Genomic DNA, 11114 nt, shown 5'->3' on the forward strand with positions numbered 1-11114 from the left:
GGCCAGCAAACCGCTTCCCCGCCCCCCCTCCGCCGGTAACTGCACGTTACCTCAAAGTACCTCCCCTCCTTTTATCGCTCCTATCGCCCTCCCCGAGTAATTTCTGCTCGGAGTTTCCACCCCTTCGGGCGAAGTGGGAGTAAACGCAAAGGTTAACCGTGCCCTGGGCCGGGCGGAAAGTACCTCGCCGTGCGGGCTCGGAAAGCCCCGCCGGGCCTAGGTGCGCCCTCCGGCCCGCCCGGCCCAGCCCCGCGCCCCGGCTCTCCCGGCGCTCCGTCTTCCAGCCTTCCCGGCCAGGGCTCCGCTCCCGGCGGAGGCGCTGGGTGGCACCGCCGGGTCCCGGGCCCCGCCGCGGGGGTAGGGGAGCCGGCCGCCGGACTGGGGGCCTCTGGGCTGAACACTGCGCCAGCCATGGCCATCGCTGTGTGTCATCGCCTCATTTCTGTTCCTACCGAACAGATGTCAGTGCGTGCACGATCCCGAAGTAGTGTCTCGACACGGCATCCAAGTCTGCCTGTGCAGGGTACAACGTTAATAAATCATGCAAATGCAAGCAGTGTAAATACTGTGCTGTTTCACAGTCTTGGCAAATGAAAAGGCTGCCGAAGCATGTTCCGATCCTGTGCTAAGCCTCCCGAAGCTGAGATAAGGATGGTTTATCATCTGCACGTCAAAGGTCAGAAATTGAACGCACACTTGGGTTTGTTCAAGGTTGCTGAGGAAGAGACGGCGATGGAGCTGTCTTGGGAGTTTTTAAACGCCGTATCAGCTTTCTGCTTCATCTTTGGAGAAATCCCCAGTGTCAGACATTGAGTGTCATTCCTCAAGCAGCATGGCCCAAATGGGATATGGGATGTGAGAAAGCCATATGCAGTGATGGTAACATAAAGGGATTGTGGCATTCTTGAGCTAAAAGCGCTGTGATTACAGAGGTCACAATTTCAAACTATGTAGGTGTTGAGGCACATGTCCCATGAGAGCTCAGTTGGTGCTGTTCTTCGAAATGAGTTGCACTTGTGACAGGTGAACTCAGTTTAGTCCTATTTGACACTACAATGTCTAACCCCTGGGGCATGATGCTGCAAATTCATGGAGATCCAAATGTATCTGGAAACAGGGGTCCAGGGTGAGACATAAAGAATTTCAAGCAAACATCTTTAAAAAAAAACTCAGCAGAAGTGAAAGTCACTGAAAGTGAGTTCTCTCTACTTTGGGATTGTTACCTGCATAGTCTTAAGTAGTGCTGCTGATGGGAGGAACAATACAGCTAATACAATATGCATGTATTCTGTATGAATCTCTTTATCAGATCAGAACTTAAATTCTTGTAGGCATGGTAAAGAAAACGGCTTTGTCCTCAACAGCATGAATTATCTTGTGAATTCCGAAGCATAGGCTGTTCACCATACAAATAGGAAACAGAGTCCTTACTTGCACTACTCGTGATAAGAATGACATCCAAGGATTTGGCATTCTGGGCAGAAAGACAATAAGCACAGTCTAACATGGAACAAAAATTTGATAATTTTGAATATAAAATATAAGAATAAGATAACCAAAATGAACATACTCTATTTATTATTTTAAACACTGAGGAAAAAGTATTTCAATATTGGGTGAGAACTATGCACCCTGAATAGTAAAAGTCACTGGTATCAGCAGTAACAAGGAAGCCAAGAGCTGAAGGTGCCAATAGTTGAGGACTCATCAGTTGAGGCCGCTGTAACTGTTCGAAGTATTCTGCTGGTTTATGTAATATGCAGCTTCTCCCTGTTTAGCTTAATTCCTCCCATGGTGACAGCCAAAGACTTGACTTTACTTTTCAGAGATGGCATCTTTGAATATATTGTTGTTTAGACAGTGTTTATAATGCAGTGAGCCATATCTCAAAGAACATTATGCAGAAGATCTGAATAATAATTCTAGTTTCACAAATGAAGAAACTGAATAATCTACGGTCACATAAGACACTTTTTAACAAGGAGTTTAAAACCACTGGAACTGAATTTGTCAATCTGTTGTCCTAGCTACAGGGCCATGAATGCTTGAAGTCTTGTGGTTGTGGGATCTCTGTCCTTGGAGATATTTGAAACTCAGCTGAACAAGTCCCTGAGCAGCCACATCTAATGGGACCTGTTCTGAGCAGAGGGCTAGTTGGGCCTCCGGGGACTTTTTCCAACCTAAGTCGTTCTACGTATTTTTATGGTGGAAAGTGTGTTCTTATATTACATGTATACCCAGTTCCTTGATGTGTTACAACTTTACTTTCTTTCCGACATTTACATTTGCTTTATTGAAAACAAAATATAATTGTCTATCACAGAGCTGGCAAATACCCTCTCTTTTCAGGAAACAGTTTTAAAAATGTTCACTAGAGCTGGTCAAAAAACCCAAAGCATTTCTTACAAAACCCACGTTCCTTTTTTGGTTGAATTATTTCCAACCATCTTTGATGTGCCATTTCATGGGGGAGAGTCCAAACCAAGATTGCAAAGGGAAGAGTGGTGGTGTTTTACAACTTCTAATATCAAAACTTTTTAAAAATGATAAATGCATTATGTGTTCATTAGCCTGTCATGTGATTTCTTACATTATCATGGCATCCTAGACACGATTAAAATCCCCATAGAAAGCATTTTGGTATACTTAAATTAATTTCAGTTCCTCCAACTTGCCCATTTTAATTATTTAAAAATCTTGCTGGAGTACAGTAATTGTTTTGGATTTGGTGGGTTCACTTGGTCCCACTGACATGCAAATTGTATTTCTTTGCTGTGTAACTAAATGAAAGGATCACATGCTTGTCTATCAGATACAATTGCATTTGGTATAGCTTGGGTTCTTTTTTTTACACAACATTTGAATCTAAACTGCATCTGTTTCATATAAAGGAGTCAGTGTTTTTTGCAAATCTTTCATAACCTATCAATTTAAAATGATGGAACAGTTCAAATTCAATAGCTGTTCCTAAGAAGCAGATTGCCAAGGAATCATAGGCCTTTCCCTCAGCAGTGCAGACTATGAACAATCCACCTATGCTGTTTTTTATATCCAATAAAGTTCTATATAAAATTCAACTGCCCCGTGCAATACACAGAATTTTTAACAAAATGTAATTTTGCCATTTTGACAAAGTTGTGATGCATTTCCATATCATATATTAAAACAATGCACATTGCTTCTCATGTCAACTTTTAAAATAGAGTATTTACTCTCTAAAACGATATTTCTCATTATTTTTTTCATTAATGCCTACCTTAATTACCCATCCATTCTACTGAACTTTGTGATGTGTGTGGCACAAAGAGAAAATGGTGCGTTTTAAGGAAAAGCAATAATCCAAAATTACTGATACTCTATTCATTTTTCATGAAGGCTTCCATTGATTGCACATGGGCATTTCATGCCGGTTTACAAAACTTGCTTGGGTTTGCAACTTCAGTTGCTTCAGCAGGCCTGCATGAAACAATCTGGCAACATCTGAAGCATTATCTTTTTGCATTTATCTTCTTGATCCTAACAGTTTGATCGATGTTACGCAGAGACATGTGGAATAACACCATTTTCAATACATTCAGCTTGATGACTCATGTACTGTGTCTTAACTGTTGCTCTTATTCATCATTTATTTGTATGGGTTTAACTATAAGGTGATTTTTTTTTTTTTTTTTTTTTTTTTTTTCTTTCTGCTTTTCTGTAGAGAATTACTTGCAAAACTCCAGTGGTACACTTCTCCTCCTTTCTTACATAACCAATTGAATTCTTAAATTTGTATATTAAAAATAGAGTATGTAGTCCTCTAGAAATCCCAGATCTTGACCTTGTGTGCTTCAGTACTTGCCAGAAGCCCACTGAAGAACTTTGCATTATAAGACAATAAGCCTGAGATATTTCATACCATTGTGAGGAAAAAAAATTGTGATTCAGATGGATTCTCAACCAAAATGGTCATCCAGCAGTTGTGATCTCTCATCTTACACTGTTTGAGATGGAGACAGCAGTGGCTTCTCGGGTGAGAAGGCATCAGTGTGTTTACGGGTTACTAGGTCAAAACCAATGCTTTAAACTCTGTACAGACACTCCTGTCCTAGGACATCTGTAGTACAGACAGCTGACCTGTAAATTAGCATTGAGGGGGGCCGCAGTGAAGATGTCCTCGTCCTCTGTTTAAGAAAGAGTGGGATGATTTTTATAGAAATGAGCAAGTGAAGAGATTATCAATATAGTCCAACTATAATGCTCAAAAGCATAAAACCGTGTATTGTAACAAGTAGTCAAATCTTAGGGTTGTTTATTGAAATGCTCTAATAATCTCTTTCTGGAAGTATTTACTGAAAAAAACCCAGCAGTACATTCAGTTGAACAGATGTATTCTGAAAGAAGAACATTTTAATTGTTGTCACATGCAGAGTTTTAAAGAACACTGTTACACTAAGATTTTTCAGTACTTCCACTATGCTTTTTTATGTGACGGAACTGGTATTTCAGATAGAAGTGTTTTCTTCCCTTTGTCAAATAAACATGTGGGTGTGCTTTGAGAGCCTTTCTGACTTCAGACAGAAGAGCTCCCTTGTGGCCTATCTTTAAAATATAATATTTACCTGGGGTTCTAAATGCTGTCATTAATATTTTCCAGATATTACATCATAGTTTACAGGCAGTGTGTCTTGATCTCAGGGAGGAATAAGATAGAGGGACAGTAAACCAGTTAAGTTACTGCATTAACCTTATTTCAGTGGGACTTTTGCCTGAAGACCAGACCCCATGTTACTACTAATCTTTGTGCCATTTTCCTGCTTTCCATCACTAAGAGAGAATGAAGAGCATATTGTTTTACTTAGTTTTACATTCACAAAGGACTGAAGCCCACCCCAAAACAGTCATTACAATTTTGATGCTAAATGTATGGTTTTCCAGCTCCACAGAGGATGGGTGAAGGCCGTTTTCCTTGATAGATGTAGCTATAGACCCACAGACACTAAGGCTGTTGAACTCCTCTGAAAAAAACACATTTCAGAGGATAGTTTGTGACAAACAAATAGCATTTTCATTGCTATAGAGGGGCAATAGCTACTGTGAAGTTCAGCAACAGTCACACACTTTTATCGGGCAATTTTTGTATTATTGCAAGCTGAAACTATCCACAATACACTAGCACTCCATGTGGTTTTCTTTCTTTTTCCTCCACCTATTTCCTTTTGTTCTTGTTGCCTGTCTCCTGCCTTCCTCTCTGGTACTTGAAAAAGGTATGTAATCTCCACTTACTGCTGAGAGCCAATTTAGGTGATAATCAAGTGACTGTGTTACACCTCTTTTTTTTTTTTTTTTCATTTTCTTCCTCAAAATTTAGTTCTCCCTCTTTCATTCATTGAAGACTGTTACTCCCATTCTGTCTTCCTCCTCACCTGTATTAAAATTACTTCTTTACTCTCTTCTCATGTTTTTTGTTTTTTGTTTTTTGTTTTCTTTTTTTCCCCCCAGTCACTTTGGATGGATAGTCAGCTACTTTACAGGCCTCTTGCTTTCCCTATCTTCCCCCCCCTCTCTGCTTCTCTCACTTCCCTAATGGAGTCCCAAGGTCACAACTGCTGCTGCTGCAGCTATTCAAGCAGCATTGCAATTTCTCCCTCATCCTCCTTCCATGATGATTTCACCCCTTCTCTGTCCCCAGGATCTAAGATATTGGGTTACCAAAGGGCGAGAGAAAATATTCCATAGTATTACAGCAGACCTGACAACATTTTGGAAAGTTTTCAGAGAAAATTCCCAGGTAAGCCCCTGTCACCATTAGCTCACTCATATTTCCCAGAGGTTTCCTATGTAATGTTTTACAAGGAACTGGTAGAAAGAAAAAGGTAGAATATAGTGGAGAAATAGCAGGAAATATTTCTCGGGACTTCTGAAAGATTGAAGTTCCTCCTGAGAAACTATTGAGGAAATTAAGTGTTAGAGGTTGAAAGGGAAAGTTAAGTTGTGGTTTAGAAACAGCACTATTATTGTATAACAGAAATTAAAGTTATTTTTTATCACAGTGTAGCCTCTATAAATCTGATTCAAAAGTATCCTGCAGTTAGAACGCAGAAGTTTGTAACTGGGTGATTGATGGGTACAAATAATTTCTCCTGTCCATAGCTAAACTGCTCAATCTGGTGCATTGAGCAGTGGCCAGTGAGTGGAAAAATCCCACGGGCAAACTTTGTACATGCATGGCAGAGGGGGGAAGTGAGAGGGGTGGGGAACAGGGACAGGGAGTGTGCATGTTTTCCAGAATTATCAAAGGTTTTGAGCCTCTCCTATAGGATTTCATCTGTTGTTGTCCTCAGTCTTGAAATGTGGTGTGCACACTACAGCCAGGATGCTTTCTGTGGGCTATTTATCTGCATACCCCCTCCCTTCTCTCACCAGATTGCTGCTCAAGACTCACTGCTGATGTGACAACTAAAATAAATCAGGAAGTGTTTAATGGCAAAATCAAGAAAGGATGGAGGCAGATGGGGACATTTAGAAATACTAAAAAAGCCTGTTACTTACTGATTTTTGTAATTGTTTCAAATATGTGTCTGTATATATGTCTCTTCACCTCTCGCATCCTGCTTATCTTTAGATTGTTATCATTCTGGCATAGGAGCATGTATGTTTGGGCAGCACCTCATACAAGTTCATCCCTACTTCTGAAATGTTTTTATTCATATAAATAAATCTTCTCCTGTCTAATTCCAGCATCCAGTAGAGGTGTAGTTATTGGTTTTACTGTTTTTCCCTTATGCTGTAATAAATCTAAGATTCTTTAAAAAATAATATATAATTAACTTCTGAAATTCATTTGCTCCACAGAAGAACTTTGTAGGATTTAAAAATAGATTAGATATTTATATGAATTTTATGTGACAGGATTTTACTAGCCAGGATAAAAGTTCATAACGAAGAAAAGCTTTCATGCTTCAGAACAAGAACCAACCACTGTCTGGGGCTGCAGAGAAATTTCCCCTGCAGCCATATAAGTGATGTGGTCCTTTAAAGATGATTTCTACCTTTGCTGAAGCATCTGGTACTGACTGTTACTGAAGTCAGGAAAAGGCGTGAGAGGGACTATGGGATTCATGTATTGCTAAGGAACAGACACCACTTTGTTTGGAACAGACCCTTCGAGCCCGAGTTCAGGCAGTCTAGGAGCAATTAAATTGTTCAACAATATTTAAAGAATCAGTATAAACTGAGGATCAAAATTAAGGTCTTGCTGTTAGCATATACTTGATAAAAGTACACAGCTACCTTAGGATTTGCCAGACCTTACCTTTTTATCTCAAATGGAAAATATTTTACATAATTAAGTTACAGCCAAAGTAGTAATTTGTTCCTTTAGAATTTAGTTAATGTGATACTGTACCAGCAAAGAATCCTCACGTGACATGAAACTAATGAACACTGGAAAGTGAGGGGAAATAGAGGTTGCAACATAATTTAGTAAGCCTAACTGTTTGAAGAAAAATATTTCTGATTAGACTTCTTTGGCACCATTTTCCATCATGGGTGGTCTTTAATTCAAGACCCAATGGTTGTACAAGAGGCAGACTATAGGTCAAACGAAATGTTAAGGTTAATGGAGAAATTGCTAGATGAAGCTGTATAGCCTATATAACGTAGGAGGTGAGAAAATATGATCACTGTAATTCTGTCTCAATCTAAATTCTATCAGTCTTCTAAGTTTTTTCTACAGGTAATTAACAAAACCAGGTAATTAACAAAACTGCATGACTTGAACTTGAAAGAAAATGGAACACAAAATGTTAACTTAACGAAGATATGTCCTGACTCTGAAACAAGTAAGGATTACATTACATCAAACTAAACTAAAATTTCACCACACTCAACAGAAAAATACAGGTGCAAAACTGAAGTAAAAAACAGCCAGCACCACAAACAGGCAAATACCAGTGACATGCAGCTTACCTATGCACAATCATCATAATAACTTCCATGTAAGGTTATGATCTCAAGAGATGTGATCAAGATAATGAACTCAAATATAACTGTGTGTGCCACAGAAGACATAGACACATGGACCACTCAAAAGGGCAGAAGAAAATTACTAGATCTTTTGCTTTTAGCCATTAACTGTCTCTCAGGGAATACACTATGATCACAGCTTGAAAATGTAGCTATGAATTTACTGATTATTTGTGGGTTTTCGTTTTTATAATGGGGGCCAAAATGATTCTGTCGCTAAGCTTCTTCCCACGTGTGGGTGGAAACCACTAGTTCTCTGTAGACTCCTGGTTTATTTTTTAGCGCATCATTGTCCGTTGGTCAGTCCACTTCCCTATAAGAACATGAGAGGTGTCATTCCTGTAGGAGGAGAGGGTAGATGGAAAATAAAACAGATCAGATCCCGTGGGGAGTCAAAATGGAGTTGGATGTGTAAATCAGGATTAAACTTCAAAATGAAAACTGGCAGAAATACAGTTTTATGTTGCCCAAAAATTCTTTGAGCCTATGATAGTATAGTGTGGGGGTTTTTTCTCTCTTGAAATATCTTCTACAATTTATTCTTTTGTTTGCTATTTGTGCTCTAGGATATAAGACATATATGATGAACAAATCACAGATGTTATAAAAATAATGTGGATTAATATTAATTACTCTAACACTTAAAAGTTGAGTACAACTTCATTTCAAACTATAGGTTGATTCTCTGTTAATTTTACATTTATAGTGTGTGGTCACATTACTTCAGCCCCTCTTTCTTCCTATTGAGATCCTCTATATTTTGCATTCTACCGAAAAGTTTTGATGAGATCCACTTACATAAGGAGCAAAACATTGCATTCACTGTATAATGTTATGAATTCTAGATACATAGATACATTAGAAAAAGGTTTCCCAACAGATGATTTCATTATGTAAAATTGATAGTTCACTGAAAATTTTGCCCACCTAGTACAGACACTGTGACTAAGAAACAATGATTTTCAGATAACTGATGAAAATTATAGGTAGTTGTGGCTAGACAGAGAGTTGAGGCAAGTTCTGCCAGTTGGTCAAAAAAAGGACTCAGTGGCCAGCGTTTTCTTTTCCACTTAAGCTTCTGCTATATTCAAGTGTCTTGAATTTCTAAAGACTACCTAGAGAGAGAAATTTCTCCTCTGTGGAGAGCATAAGACCTACACAACCTGCCTGCTGCCCCGATTGCGGTACCCAAATGGTGGCTAGGCACACTACTCCCTTTTGCTCTTGAGACATCTGTTGCTCAGTAGTTTATGCTTTCTTTTATATTGTTTCTTTGTTTTGGCTTTCTTCTTTTACCAAAACCAAATAATGTATACGTTTTTTTCCTCCTGATTTTTAGATTGGCATTCAAATCCAAAGAAGAAGAAATCATGCAGAGAGAAGAAATCATTCTTTCTGGAGCACCGTTGGACTAAGTTTTTTTTTTTTTTCTTGCTTTGTTTGTTTTTTTTTGTGGGTTTTTTTTCATTTTTTCTTCCAGAGTAATTTTTTTCCCCTTTACTCTCTTTCAGCAATAGCGACTGTAGAGACTGCCTGTAACAACAGTAGTCAAGCATTTTTCCATTTCAAACACAGGAATGGAATCTGATGGTATCCCTCTAAAGGAGTATATGAAACCTTTAGGTGGCAGCCAAGGGCTACAGTTTGAATCCCTATTTATTAGTTGTGTGGTTTATGGTCTCTGCTTCAGGTGGCAAAGAGGATATGATGAAGAATGCATTTCTAATCAATACAAAAATAAAGCAGAAGAAATTTCACAGAGGTGAAACAGTTTTCAAAAAGCTGTATATGTCTGCATATACAGGAATGCATCTGGGAGCTCCCTCTGGTCTATTGCCCTTCCACCATCCTCTGTCTCCTTCAAAATATTCTTAAAAGCACACCCTAAAGCCGAACATCTTACCACTATTTTTAAGCTTGTTATAAAAATGTCATTCAATGTAGTGCTTTTGTGTTGTATTCAGAACATGAATTGTAAGGTGTCTGGAGCTGGGAGGAGGTTGGAAGCACTTGGTGGTCCCCTGGCATACACCTCCTCAGACCCATGGCCCATCACAGCAGGGAGGTAGGGGCTGCCGGTCTCCTTGCCTCTCTGGCACAGTAGTGGCTCTGCAAGTCTCTCGGGCAATCTGGGGCATGCCTTGGGAAACATCATCTCCAAAGGTGGTCATTCAAACGTTATCTTCGGGAATTATAATTCAGGCTTATTATCCCCATTCACTCTAAAACAGAGCTTTGTGAAAATGTTTGTTTTCTTTTCATAAAATGGGCTTATCAAAATCCTGAGGTTAGTTTGCTGCAGTTATGCAGTTGATGTGTTGAAAATCTGCTGAAATATATTCTTACAATATGTAATTAAGTCATTTAGAGATGTCAAAACGTTAATGAAGATAAAGCTTTTTGAAAGAAACTGTAGACTCCAGAGACTTTCTCTTAGGGAAGAAAATACATCTTTTTTTTTTTTTTTTTTTTTTAAAAAAAAATTTTTTTTTTTTTTTTTTTTTACAAATAAATGCCCCATGATATCTTTTGATACAGAAATTATGTTTTTTTAACTTAGTGTCATTGTCATGAAAGAAACCATGGCCATATTTGTATTATATATTTTGAGAGTTAAAACCCCCAAACAGAAACTGTTACCAACAGAAAATGAGAGATTTACAAATAACCTTATCTGTTGTACTGTTCCCAGAGTTTTTCTTTGTGTAATTAACAGTCACAAGCAGCTACAAATCACGTTGTTTATCTCCGCAGTCTAATGCAGCACACATCATCTTACCATCCCACAGAGAGGCTGAAGTATTCAACATTGCAGTGCCAGAAACCTATATACATGCAGAACAAATATCCAAATTCAGCAGTGAGACAAGTAATTGTACCCTGATTGCAAAGCAAATGTTAAAATCCAAGTAGTTTAACTAAAATGACTAGTGATTCAGTGACTAACAAGATTGGTTTACATCATGATTCGCATTAGAATATATAACTTTCTTTTAAACAGTCTGTGAACGTGTAAGGTCTGTCTGAGTATGCAGGTATTTATTAGGTAAGAAGATTTGGGTTTTCTCCCCTTTCCCTTCTCTCTTCCCCCCCCCCCCCGGGGCATA

The sequence above is a fragment of the Athene cunicularia genome (genome assembly GCF_003259725.1).
Source record: "Athene cunicularia isolate RWA chromosome 2 unlocalized genomic scaffold, athCun1 chr2_part1, whole genome shotgun sequence".
In the NCBI taxonomy this organism is placed as follows: Eukaryota; Metazoa; Chordata; class Aves; order Strigiformes; family Strigidae; genus Athene; species Athene cunicularia.